Genomic DNA, 14,281 nt, shown 5'->3' on the forward strand with positions numbered 1-14,281 from the left:
CTCTATCTCTCCATCCCCCCCTTCCTTCCCTTTCTCCCCATTAACCCCTGGCAACCACCGATCTTTTTTTTACAGTCTCCATAATTTTGCCTTTTCCAGAATGCCATATCGTTGGAATCAGAGGGATGTAGCCTTTTCAAATTGGCTTCCTTCACTTAGCAATATGCATTTAAGTTCCCTTCACGTCTTTTTGTGGCTCGATAGCTCATTTCTTTTTATTTCTTTGGGTATTTGGGATAGCAGCCCTCTATCAGATATGTCTTTTACAATGTTTTCTCCCAGTCTGTGGCTTGTCTTCTCATACTCTTGACATTTTGTGTTTGTTTGTTTTTCTAAAAGAAGAGATTCCCCGCTAATAGACACCATGACTTCTTGGAGAAATGGCTGATTTCTCCAGGTGTGACTTCTCCATGGCTGATCGCGTCTCAAGTCTGGAGTGAGGAATGCGTGAGATGAGCCAGACACATCTTGCCACAACAGGTAGCACGATAGCAGGGACTAAAAGATTGTGTCAAAAGGACACGTGAGCCGTCTGCGAGAGGCTCCCAGTGGCCAAATATGGGACCATTTGAGCTTCAATGAAGATTATAATTATAATGGATTAAACCCATCAGATATATTTAAACCTTTAATTCATAACACTTCTTAAAATACCACCGCCTTCAGAGGATAAGAAACAAAGTTATTCTCTCAAAAAACGGGTAAATAAAAGGAAAGAAACATTTATCCTGCCTTTATTATGTGAATTGTACCACTGGGTAGCCACAGGGGAGACTAGTGGGAGCGTCTCTTTATAGAAGTACTCAAGTTGACATATCAAAGGAAGCGATGAAATTAGAATATCACCATTTCAAAACCCCCGGTGACAGAACAGATCTAGGTATTGAGAAGCAACGGGCCGGCAGGCCCCGTTAACTCCTCAAAAAGAGAGGCGAGAGGCGAACAGGCATCGCGTGCCTCCTGATGAAAGAACACATCACTACCTGTGGTCTTGCCAAAGTGACTGAACCTGAGGCTGATCTAACCTCTGGATTCATCTGCCAATTTGCAGGAAACGCAGAGGAACGCTCTTGAATGGCATCCAGGGTATCAATCAGCAGAATCCCAACTGAGGGAAACCGTGAGCCAAAAGGCTCAGATTCGTCAACAGATAAATTGGAAAGGAAAGAAAGGGAAGGGGGAAACCTATACATTAAAAAAAATATATCAAAAGATAGCTCTGAGTTTTTTAAATGTTTATTTATTTGTGTGTGAGAGAGAGACAGAGCATGAGCCAGGGAGGGGCAAGGAGAGAGGGAGACACAGAAGCAGGCTCCAGACTCTGAGCCGTCAGCACAGAGCCCAATGCAAGACTCGAACTCACAAACCATGAGATCATGCCCTGAGCCAAAGTTGGGCACTTAACTGACTGAGCCACCCAGGCATCCTTAGATCTGACCTCTTAAAATGGGCAAGACTACCTCATACATCTAGGAAGGCACACTCAAGTGAGGCACTATAAAGAAAGCCGGAGAACAGAGCACGAGTCAGCGGGGGGGGGGGGGGGGGGGGGGTGGTGTCACTTTTCCAGGGAGAAAGGCAGTTGAGATTGATAGGCGCATGATGGACTTCTGGGGACGAGTGACGTTCGGTTCCTCGATATGGTGATGGTCTCCATAATAACTCCTTAGGCTATACATTTATTTGGCTTCTTTTTTTCTGTCTGCTTCATTTTACAATAAAAATATTTCTTTAAAACAATTTCTCATTCCACAGCTTCTTCATCCTCCACAAGCCCAGAGGCAATGGTTGTGGCTGTGACAGATTTCCCTTAGGGCTCTAGCTCCAGAGTAAGGACACCGCGTTGTCTAATTAGAAGGCCCCACTGACCCACCGGAATATAAGCTCGGGAACTTCAGAGACTGTGTCTGCCAAGTTCGCTGCTGTATTCCTGGCTTCCCCCGGCATTTGGTAGGTGCTCAATATTCATCGAATGACTGCATGACAGAGGTCTCGCTTTGACAGGATGAAGAGTATAGCATCGTCAGTCATATAAAAGACACTGCAACTCCACCACAAGAGCTTGGCTCCTCTCTGTTTCTGAGTGAGTCGTATCTTTACCTCTGAGGTCGCTTCCTGACCCTTTTGGATACCAGCGCTCCCACCGCGTGGGTCAGGTGGCTGAGGAGCTGCAGGAGGTTCCTTGGTGAACCACTTTTGCGAAGGATGCCTTGCTGCTTCCAGAGGAAGACCAGAGAGGGACTGGCCCAGCCAGGGGAGGCGCCGGATAGTCCTTTTGCCTTAATTCTGAGCCAGTTTGGTGACGCTTCAGAGACGCAAGGACTATGGCCAACCCCCAATTCCCCTCCCTGGGGAAGCATTCACCATGATGGCTACTCGGAAGAAGCAAGGACATCTGCGGGCTCTGGGGCTCAAGACGGGTTCATCCCCCAAATACCAGGGAAAGATAGCACAGGTCTGTGCAAGTGTGGGCGGGCCCTCTGCTGCTCCTGCTTCCCATCTAGGCCCCCAACTCCCACTCCTGGGGGCCCCAAGAAAACCGGGATGTGAGGTGCACCGTTGTAAGAACGTGAGGTACAGCCTTCCTCCTCTCAGACCCAAATGCAAGGCATGTTTGGAAGGTAGCATCGTTTATGGTGATTTCAATGAAATTCAGATTTACACAAAATTGCTGAGAATGATTTGCTCCCCAGAGCCTCCTCCATCCTGGTTTCTACCCATTTAACAGCTAGGACAAGAGGCCAAGAGGTTAGTCATTACCCCAGTTGGAGAGGATAAAGGGCTCTTGAGGGTGATACCTCTGTTTCCCATTTAATGCACATTTACTGAGCCTAACCTGGGCAGGGATGGTCCCACTCCCAAGCAGTGCCTCCCAAACTTGACTTTGGAAGGGAGGAGCACATAGTTTGAGGGAAAGGAGGCAGCTTTCGCTCTCCTGGCATTTGTTTGCCAGCTCTCCCCAGACCACAGATGCTGCCTCCACACGCACCTCCAGCCCCTTACAGAAATCCCAGGGGCTCCAGTTCCCTACTTCAGATCTCTGGGTGCTCTCTTCCAGAGAGTCACTGGCCGTGACTTCTCCGAGTGCAGGGAACCCCTGATTCCACCCACTTCATCATCCTGGTAAGTGTCAAGGCACAGAGTGAGCAAGAGAAGCCCGGGCCTCCCCTCACACAGCTCATCACCTGGGCAGCGGACATTAAAACCTCTGTGCCTTAAATTTCCGGAAGCGGGTGGAGGTGCCTTTGTCTAGAAGGAGAAGGAGAAAGAAGGAGGAGAAGAAGGAGAAGGAGAAGGAAGGAGAAGGAGAAGGGGAAAATGGGTTCAATCCTATTTCTCCCAGGTAACCCTCTTCTCCACCAGTTAAAGTACAGTAAACCTGCTTTACAAGTATCGCTCAGGAAGCATAAACTTTCTTTCACTGCATCTTATAATCCCCTGTAATAGAAAACCAGTAATGAGGATGCCAGCAGCAGGTGCAAAAGGCAGTTTTACATCAATAGGAAATTCAATTCTAATTAATCTCTTCACAGCCAACATAATTGAGTCTTCATGGGGACCACTGGACTCACCACCCCACCCACCTCACACTTCCCCGAAACAGGCCTGTCTTGCCCACTGCTGTGCTGGAATTTGCCTGGAAACAAAGGCAAAGACAGTGCTGATACCATCTCGGGTGATGTGGGTTTGCAGTAGTCTCTTTATTTCCATCACCGAGTTATTACTGACATCCAAGGCACTGAGCTCAGTCTCAGAGGCCTTCTCTGGGTATGTAAATAGCATCTTGCTTTGTTATTTATTTCTTAGCTCTCCTCTTTCCTCTCCTGCCCTCGGGGTTGGTTTTTTTCTATCTTCTTCTTCTTCTTTTTTTTTTCCCAAAGACATCACAAGGGTCACATCTCTCTTTGCTATCGCAGCACTCTCCACTTCTGCAGCATAAGAAAGAATTATGAGCCGGGCGGGTGCCCATGTCCTGTGTGAGGGTGTATGTCTTGTCCGCCTCCCCATGCGCCCAGGTTCAGACGATAATTCACGCATGGGTGACAGCCAGTTTAAAAGCGATCACTGTGAAGCCACAAGAAGATGCACAGGATTCGTAAACTCCCAATATTGCCTCATCCAATCTATCTCCTTCATTGCTTTTTCTCTCCTGACGTTAAACTGTGATCATCCTCAGCACCGAGCAAACTTGCGTCAGCCTAATGTTTCAGACCAGCTCCGTTAATTAAAATGCTCCGTCCATGCTGATTTCCGATAGGCTCTCCTCCCAGCAAATGTGAATGCGTAGAAATAAAGCTGACGCCAGGCTTGGATTGGGTCTTCTCATCCACTGTGAGCAACCAGCCAAGCAGAGATGGGGTGGGAGCATGGCCTGCCAGCCCAGATCTGTCATGGAAAGAGGGACTGCAACTTTGGTGACCTCCTTGAGGCAGGGCCCAGGATCCCCATAATCAGAATGAGCAGCTTGAGGGGTGAACGGCCTCCCACCTTGTTTGGAGTCTGGGGTCTGCCCAGGATAACTTGGAAAATTCTACACCTTCTGTTACCAGAGATAGAGCTGGGTTTCTACCCTGCCAGGGTGAACTCAAGCACCACCAGGTGGGGCTGCTGAGCACCAGCAGGTGTGGGTGGAGCAGTCCTGACTACCCAGCAGCCCATCACCTGCATCTCTACTGGATACCATTTTGCCACCTACCACATCAAAGTCCCAGCTGGGAATCCAGGGCTAGGCTTGGGCAGAAAATCAGGATTTGCCCCCTGTCCACCATCACTCTTGGGCTTTGGTGTCCCAGAAGCCAGGGACACTTGCATTGCTCTCATGCTTGTGTGAATCAAGATGACAAAAGGCAGGCAGACCCCACAGAAAGCCCAGCAGAACCAGGGTGAGGCTTGAGAATGTGGTCCAGGTAGGCTCCTCACCACCAGGGCTCGGGTTCCTTAGTGGAGTTTGGGGTCAGGGGAGCAAAGGGCTCTCCACCAGGGTTTGTCCTCCCCCGTGTTGATTTCCCTTGAGGACTTTGAAGTGTTCCTGTTTTCCCAGTCAAACTCCCATTTTTAAGCACATGCCCCGCTGCCCAAACTCCTCACAGGCCCCCCCCCCCCCCAGTGCCCATCAATCTGCTCTCCTCTGGCCCCAGAGCTGTCCCTTCTTTTCTTGCCTATTAGTTGCCTATTTGCTCCATGTTGCTCTTGCTACTATGGGTGTTGAGCTGACTTCTCCTCTCTAGTCTCCAGATGGGGTCTCCTCCTCTGGCCACCTCATGCCCTTCTGCTTGATGACGGCTGGATAGGGAGGGTAGGGAAGAAGTCTGGATGGCCGTCCTGGGGATACTAGGTAGAGGGGGGGTAGTGGGGAAGTACTGGTCCCACATTGGTCACTGTCTCCTAGGCCTGCTCCCCAGCCATCCCCACAAACCTGGAGATGACCACTGTGATCCCAGACCCTTATGGGGCTGAGCAAACCAAAGTCAGATGATGGAGGAGGGGACTGGAGATGCCTTGACCTCAGAATGAGGAAGTCACCACCATTGATGTGTGAGATGAGTTTACCCTAAAGGGTGGAACCATATCCCTTTGAGGCCTGGAATCTTGAGTTTTTATGGTTGCTCTTTATGTTACATCCAACAATTAATAACAAAAACAAGAACAAAACCCACAAAACCCCATGCCCTCTAGAAGGCATAACTGAGTGTAGACATTCTTCTGGAGGGGGTGCAGAGCCATTAGCTTGGTTCTGACAAACCTGAACCTCTTTAGGAGAAGCATGGACTTTCATTCTGGGTGTGCTCCCCAGACTACATAGGGCTCCAGGATCGTAGGACCTGATCCAACAGAAGACCTGGTGTCCCTCATCACAAAGGGCACCAGCAGACACTCTTACCCAGCTCCCGTCCTTACCACCACTCATTTGATGATCCCTGAGGACTTAACCGGCCATTCTGTCTGGGTCTCACCTGCCAGACGGTCTGAGCCGTGCTTCCAAAATACAACCCGACCACACCAGTCTGATGTCCACCATTGTCAAGTCAAATCCATAATCCTCACCCTGGCATTCAAGACCAGTTTCTCCTCTCTTTGCACCATTCTCTAAACACACCACCACTTTTCTTCCTGCAAACTCCCATTCACACTGTTCCACTGGAACACCTTCACTGCCATCCACTGCCACTCCTCAATACTCCCTCATGCCTGCGATGCCTGTTACCTGAGAGGCTTAGTCTGTGCAATAAGTCAAGAAAAAAAAGAGATAAAATGATGGAAAAAATAGAAAAGAAGGCAATTGTTCCAAGACATGCTTTTTTCTTTTTTATATATTTTTAAAATTTTTAAGGTTTATTTATTTTTGAGAGAAAGAGTGCAAGCAGGGAGGGAGAGAGAGAGGGAGATACAGAATCCGAAGCAGGCTCCAGGCTCTGAGCTGTCAGCACAGAGCCCGATGTGGGGCTCAAATTCATGAACCGTGATATCATGATCTGAGCTGACATCAGATGCTTAACTGACTGAGCCACCCAGGTGCCCCAAAGATGTGCTTTTTTAAAAAAAAAAAAAAGGAAAGCCACCAGAACATCAACAACACAAAAACCGAGATCCATAGTTTCTTTGTATACAAATAGTAACTACTTAAATATAATGAAAAAAATCCCATTTACCATAGCAACAAAAATATAAAATATCCAGGGATAAACCAAAAGAAATCTATAATATCTATATGGAAAAATCTACAAAATTGTACTGTGATATATAAAATAAGAGTTTAATAAGTGAAGATACATATTATGGCATAGGAAGACTTGGTAATAAAAATATTTCAATTCTCCCTAAATTAATCTATAAAAGTAACTCCAATAAAAATCCCAGCAGGATTTAGGGGGAAGAATCGGATAAAATTCAATTGGAAGAATTCCAAAAGGCCAAGATAAACTAAGAACTTTTTTAAAAAAAGAACAATGAAGGTAGTCTCGGTTTATGGGAAATTAAAACAAATATAAATCAATGCTCATTACAAATGGAAACAGACAAAGAAAATGATTGGACAGGAAGGAGTCCACAGTGGATTCTTGCATACGTAGAAATTTGGGAATACTAAGAATAATAATGGACACTTCCCACGTCCCAGGCCCTGTTCAAAGCATTTGACAGGTATGAATCCGCTTAATGCCAGCAATAACCCTGTGAGGTTGGTTACTACTACTACCCCAAGTTACAGATGAGGAAACTAAAGCACAATAGAGGTTCTGCAACTTGCCCAAGAGCACATGCCATCACATGACAATAAGGGTGGCAGATAACACTGGTGTAAGGAGGATGGTCTATAAACACATGCCATTGGGGTAAAAGGAAGAACCTGATTTCTACCTCAAACTGTGTACAACTGAACCCCAGATGTGGGCAAAATTTCAACGTGAGAAGAATCAAGAGTGCTAGATGCTCATAGCAGCGCTATTCTTGAAAGCCAAAAGGTGGAAACAACCCAAACATCGTCAAACGATGAATGAATACACGAAATGTGGCATGTCCATACCGTGGCATTTTATTCAGTTATAAAAAGGAATGGAGCATCGGTCATGCGCCACAACGTGCATGAACCTTGAAAACATGATGCCACGTGGAAGAAGTGAGATGCAGAAGACCAAATGTTGTATGATGCCATTTATAGGAAACATCCTGAATGGTAAATCTATACAGGCAGAATGCATTGGTTTCCAGGATCTGCATAGAAGGAGATTAAGGAATAATGGCTCTATCAGTAGGTATGGGTTTTCCTTCGGGGGTGATGAAGATATCTCGGAACTAGAGAGAGATGTTGGTTTCCCCACACTGCAAATATACTAACTGCCACTGAATTGTACACTTTATTTATTTATTTATTTTTAATTTTTTTTCAACGTTTATTTATTTTTGGGACAGAGAGAGACAGAGCATGAACGGGGGAGGGGCAGAGAGAGAGGGAGACACAGAATCGGAAACAGGCTCCAGGCTCTGAGCCATCAGCCCAGAGCCTGACGCGGGGCTCGAACTCACAGACCGCGAGATCGTGACCTGGCTGAAGTCGGACGCTTAACCGACTGTGCCACCCAGGCGCCCCATGAATTGTACACTTTAAAATGGTTAATCGTTAATTCTATGTTGTGTGAATTTTCCCTCAAAAAAAGTACTAGAAGACACGGTAGAAGAGCGATTTTAACATCGTATGGTAGATTGTTACAACAGTGTCCTCCCATGAATCTATCTTCCTGTGTCTGTGGCCCTTTGCAATGTTCTTTGGATGTTCTTTCCATCAACAAGTGGAGTCTGTCTCTCCACCCCTTGAATCTGGGCTGGCCTCATAACTTGCTTTGGCCAGCATAGTGTAGGGAAGTGTCACTGGACCAGGTCTGGAGCTTCTGCCTTAAGAGACATGGCAGCTTCTACTTAGCCCTCTCATAGCTAGAAGACCACTGTGCCATGATGGAGGCCAGCCTAAGTTCTTGGAAGAAGACAGGTGATGTGGTAGAGAACCAAGGCATCTGAGCCAAAAGCCAGAACCAACTGCCAGTTTTAACCACGTGAGTGATCCTTGGTGAGACCAGCAGAGAAACCATCCAGCAGAGCTTTGCCCAAATGCTGTCCAGAGAGTCATAAACACTAATAGATATTTATTGTTTTAGGCCACTATGCATGAGAGTGAAGTGTTGTGCAGCAATTGATAACTGACAGATTTGGGCCGAGGAAGGCTTTTTTTCTTAATGCAGTACTAAAGAAAAATAGAAATAGGACAAATTTGACTACATGAAAATTTAAAACTTCTGTAGGGCAAAACACAAATAAAACACCACTAATCACTGGTGCTCATCCTTGGGGTATGACAAAACTGCCTGGGGAGACTTTCAACATTCATATGCCAGCCACAAACCAAGGAAATGTTTCAGATTCTCCAGGGTTTACAGTAAATAAATGCAGCATTAGGTTATGATTAGATCAAGGACTTCACAGCCAGGCAATGGACTTGAGTCCTAATTCCTGATTATGTGCCCTTGGGCAAGTTATTTAACCTCTCTGTGCCTGTCTCTGCATCTGTACAATTGGTACAATAATAGTATATACCTCACAGGGTTATTGTTGTATTGATTAAATAATTTAATACATGTGAATCAATTAGAACAGTGCCTGGTATATAGTAAGTACTTCATAAATGTACCTAACATGTGTATGGTGAAGAATTTCCAAATGATTCCCATACACCATCCATAAAACCAGAAAACAAAATTTGACAGGGAGTGTATATGGGACGTGATTTGCAATACATTACAATGAGCAAAAAGTTATTGTCCTCAACATATAAAGAGCTCTTAAAAATCAATGAGAAAACAATGAAAAAACAAATGCAATCTTCCAAAAGAAATGCATATGCTCAACATCACTCATCATCAGGGAAATACAAATCAAAGCTACACTGAGATATCACCTCACACTGGTTAGAGTGGCTAAAATTAACAACTCAGGAAACCACAGATGCTGGCAAGGATGTGGAGAAATGCGAACCCTCTTGCACTGTTGGTGGGAATGGAAACTGGTGCAGCCACTCCAGAAAACAGTGTGGAGGTTTGTCAAAAAATTAAAAATAGATCTACCCTATGACCCAGCAATAGCACTACTAGGAGTTTATCCAAAGGATACAGGAGTGCTGATTCACAGGGGCACACGTACCCCAATGTTTGTAGCAGCACTTTCAACAATAGCCAAACTATGGAAAGAGCCTAAATGTCCATCAACTGACGAATGGATAAAGAAGATGTGGCTTATATATACAATGGAGTACTACATGACAATGAGAAAGAATAAAATCATGCCATTTGCAGCAAATGTGGATAGAATTGGAAGCTATTATGCTAAGTGAAATAAGTCAGTCAGAGAAAAACAGATATCATATGTTTTCATTCACGTGTGGAACTTGAGAAACTTAACAGAAGACCATGGGGGAAGGGAAGGGGAAAAAATAGTTACAAACAGAGAGGGAGAGAGGCAAACCATTAGAGACTCTTAAATACAGAGAACAAACTGAGGGTGGATGCGGGCGTGGGGGAGAGGGGAAAATGGGTGATGGGCAATGAGGAGGACACTTGTTGGGATGAGCACTAGGTGTTGTATGTAAGCGATGAACCACGGGAATATACTCCCGAAGCCAAGAGCACACTGTATACACTGTATGTTAGCCAATTTGGCAATCAATAAATTATATTTTAAAAAGTTTACTTACTCAAAAAAACCTCAATAAACATTAAAAGACATTCAACTTTAGCGACTGTTAGAAATATGTATTAAAACAATATGTTTCTGGGGCGCCTAGGTGGCTCAGTCAGTTGAGTGTCCGATTTCTTGATTTCGGCTCAGGTTATGATCCCAGAGTCATGGGACTGAGCCCTGTGTTGGGTTCTGCACTGAACATGGAGCCTGCTTAAGAGCCTCTCTCTCTCTCTCTCTCTCTCTCTCTCTCCCCCTCTGCCTCTCTCCCCTACTCTCTCTCTCTCTCAAATAAAAAAAAATTTTTTTTTAGTTAAAACAATACATTTCTGGTCTTTTCTATTTGCAAAGAGCAAAAAAGGATAATTACCAATGCTATTGGGAAACAGGAACTTTCATACCTTGTTAGGCAGATTCTGAATTGTTACCATCTTTCTGAGACCATTGTAGCAATATGCATACACAATTTTAATGTAATCCACTTCTTGGAATTTATCATAAGGAAATCATCAAACAGGTTAAAAACAATATATAAATAAGGATGTTCATAGTAGTCCCTATGTTAAAACAACTGAGATGCCAATTAAAGGAGATTTATTTTTTTTAATGTTTATTTATTTTTGAGAGAGAGAGAGCACAAGCAGGGGAGGGGCAGAGAGAGGGGGAGACACAGAATCAGAAGTGGGGTCCAGGCTCTGAGATGTTAGCACAGAGCCCGATGTGAGGCTCGAACTCAAGGACCATGGGATCATGACCTGAGCTGAAGTTGGTTAACCGACTGAGCCACCCAGGCACCCCAATTAAAGATTTATAAAGCAAAGGGTATTGATAAAGGACAAAGCAGGTTTCAGAGCAAAGTGTATATGGTATGATCCATTTTTGTAGATACTTATGCAGGGGGGTGTCACTAACCACTGTTCTAGCTGGTAGGGAAGGGACTGGTGGTGGGTGTAATATTAGGAAACCCCACAGGGGCTGCAGAGCCTAGGGACTTCACATCAGCCTCATCAAAACTGAAGCTGACAATTTCATCTCCATCTGCCTGATTACTGAGTTTTATTGTTCGGTTGGTTCAAAACTTGATGGGGAGAGAAGGGTATTGTTTATTGCTCACCTCAAATGCCAACAAACCCCTCATCTTCTCTCATTCTTTCACAATAGGCTTGATTTGATGAGCCATTAAGCCCATCATTTAGCAGCCAAAAATCTGGTTACCCTTTCTTTCCTCAAGGGCAGGAAGGGCTTAATATGCAAACCTTCCTGCAGGAGAGATGAAATATTTGCATTCCGTCTCTAATGCAACAGAGAAGAAAAAAAAGATCAAAGACTTTGGATTCTCTAATAAAGCTGACTGAGCATTCATACTGTGGTATGACATATACGTAAAATTTATTATAAATATAGAGAAAAAAGACTGGAAGGATGTCCACCCAAGGATGTAGTGGAGGAGGGGGTGAGAGAGTTGAACACCAACCTGTTAATGGTAATTGTTTCAGTAGATGAGACCAAGGATGTTTCCTGTTTTCCTGGATTCAATGATTTTTCTGTAATTCACATATATGTCTCATACATAAAGAAAAACAAACTTTATTCCATTAGATTTTGTCCATCTTTGAGAGGTGTCTTCTAGCTCAAAATAATCTCCAGTCGTAGCCCCTTATTTTGACAGAGTTGGTGAGTGCCTAGCAGCCATCTTGTACAATGTGCCTGTCTTCTCCCCAACCCTCAACCCTACCTCCAGCTTTGCCTGAGGGGTTGAGTTGGGGTGGGCACTAACCCAGGGTAGGCCTGTCAAGATCTTCTGGCCAGGAATTCGAGAAAGTCAGTCTTTCATGTGACTAAATATGTAACTTAAACAGCCAGGAAAGTTTGGCGGCCATGTTTTCAACCATGTGGCAATGGAAGTCCAGGCTCTGAGCGGTGGATCTTCCTGAGACCTGAGTTTCTGTTCCCTAGTTCTACAGCCTTTAAAAAACTATATTTTTGGGGCGCCTGGGTGGCGCAGTCGGTTAAGCGTCCGACTTCAGCTCAGGTCACGATCTCGCGGTCCGTGAGTTCGAGCCCCGCATCGGGCTCTGGGCTGATGGCTCAGAGCCTGGAGCCTGTTTCCGATTCTGTGTCTCCTTCTCTCTCTGCCCCTCCCCCATTCATGCTCTGTCTCTCTCTGTCTCAAAAATAAATAAACGTTAAAAAAAAATTAAAAAAAAAATAAAAATAAAAAACTATATTTTTGTTTAAGCCTATTCTAGTTGGATGGTGTAATCAGAAGAATAGTAACAGATATCAACCTTGGTACCAGAAGTGGAGTTGTAAGTAGACAGTCCTTGAAAGACAATGAGCTGACTGAGGCAGGTTGTGAGTGAGGAAGTCAACAGTGAGGACTTCACGCCTAACACTGAGAAACCCGTCAACATTAGAGGAGCTACATATTAGCCCCTCTAATGCTTGTTGGCTCTTGGGTCTAGGGTGAAGGGCCAACAGAGAGTAAAGCCATAAGGGACTCCTGTAGTTGCACAGCTCGGATTTTCACAAGAGATGTATTGCTGGGAAAGAGAAAACCTGGTCAACAGGAGCCTATTGCTTCTCACTCCCTCAGGAAATCCACAGTTCTCAGCTCCGGGTCTAGCTGGGAATAAACTATCAAGGCAGTTGGCCTCCTCAAGGGGATCTTCCCCAGTGCTCTTTTCTGGAATGACCCCATAAAACACTGGGTCGAGAATTCCCCTCATGACCTTGGGGCGACTGCTGGCCAGGGAAGCAAGCCACCAGAGAACTGTGGAAGGCAAGAATTCATTGGTCCCATCACCCCCGTATTCCTCCTAGGCAGGAAGAAATGGTATCTCCTTTAGACTGGCAACTGAGTGGGGTGCAGCCCTGTTCTAGAAGATTCTTAACATGTCACCTCTTCTAAATGAAACTTACCACTCTCCATGGGATTTGTCATCACTCAGCCTACGGGTGGCACCACAGGAGCCAGGCACAGATAGAGTAGTTAAATGACCTGCACCCTGTGAAAGGAAGGTGGGCTCCAAGAAGAAGGAGCCTTGTGACTGCCTGAGTGAAGAAGGAGAGGGCAGGGACAGGTGGGTTTTAGACACTTTCATTGGGAGAAAGTGCTCTGATCTAGGATGGGGACAGTTGGACAGGCAGGAAGGGCTGTCCTGTTAGATTTGCATCCCTGGTTCCAGGCATTTCAACACCGGCAGCCCTCCTGCCCTTGGGCTCTGTGGGTGATCACCACATCCTTCAAAATAGGCGTCCCTTTATGCTTAAGTTAACTCAGCTATGTTTTCTTGCTTGCAACTTACAGAGTCTTAAATTTTTAAAATTAATTTATTTTTTACTAAAAAGGTCATAGTTGCACATGATAAAAAATTCAAATAAGTCAAAGGGCATTCAGTGAAAAGTAGATATCCACTCCAGACCCCTGTCCCTCTCTCTGGAGGCAACGACCATTAACGGTTTATAGAAAGGCTCTCTATAAATCCTTTAAGGAACTGTCCATGCATGTCGTTTTCTAAACAAATAAGGGCTTATTATACACACTGTTCTGCACTATGTTTTCTTTTTTTTTTTTACTTAATATCTTGGCAATCATTTCATGTACTAATTCATTTTTAATTTAAAAACCACATAAATAAATAAGCAGTGCTGTGATAATTAGTTAACTGTTTATGAAAAAATATTAAATTGGTTTCCTTTCCTATACTATGCACCAAAATAAATTCCAAGCAGTGGATTAAAGATTTAATTATAACAAGCGAAGCTTTCAAAAATCATGGAGGAAAACGTGGGCGAGCAACCTTCACATGGTGGATCCTTGAGTGGGAGAAAGTTCTTTCCCACCTGACACAAACGTGGAAATCCCACAGGCCCACAGGCTTGAGTGTGTGTGTGTGTGTGTGTGTGTGTGTGTGTGTGTGTGTCAGTCCTCTCTGGGCTCTGCTTTCTCTCTGATAAAAGAAGAAGGTCTCCGGTGGGGCTTCTCAGGAGCAGACCCCAGGTGAGCACACACGTGGTCCCAGGGACGGGCTGGAAGGGAAGAGGGCAGGGCAGGGAG

General features: G+C 45.1%; 1 long non-coding RNA gene across 1 annotated transcript; it reads left to right on the forward strand.

Annotated features, from left to right (window-relative positions):
- Window positions 1–346: 346 nt before the first annotated feature.
- On the forward strand, window positions 347–2,668 carry LOC123578381. The gene is made up of 2 exons (XR_006702348.1): window positions 347–480; window positions 1,756–2,668. It is a non-coding gene; the product is annotated as an uncharacterized LOC123578381 (long non-coding RNA).
- The last annotated feature ends 11,613 nt before the right edge of the window (window positions 2,669–14,281 follow it).

This window comes from Leopardus geoffroyi, chromosome E2, assembly GCF_018350155.1.
Source record: "Leopardus geoffroyi isolate Oge1 chromosome E2, O.geoffroyi_Oge1_pat1.0, whole genome shotgun sequence".
NCBI lineage: Eukaryota > Metazoa > Chordata > Mammalia > Carnivora > Felidae > Leopardus > Leopardus geoffroyi.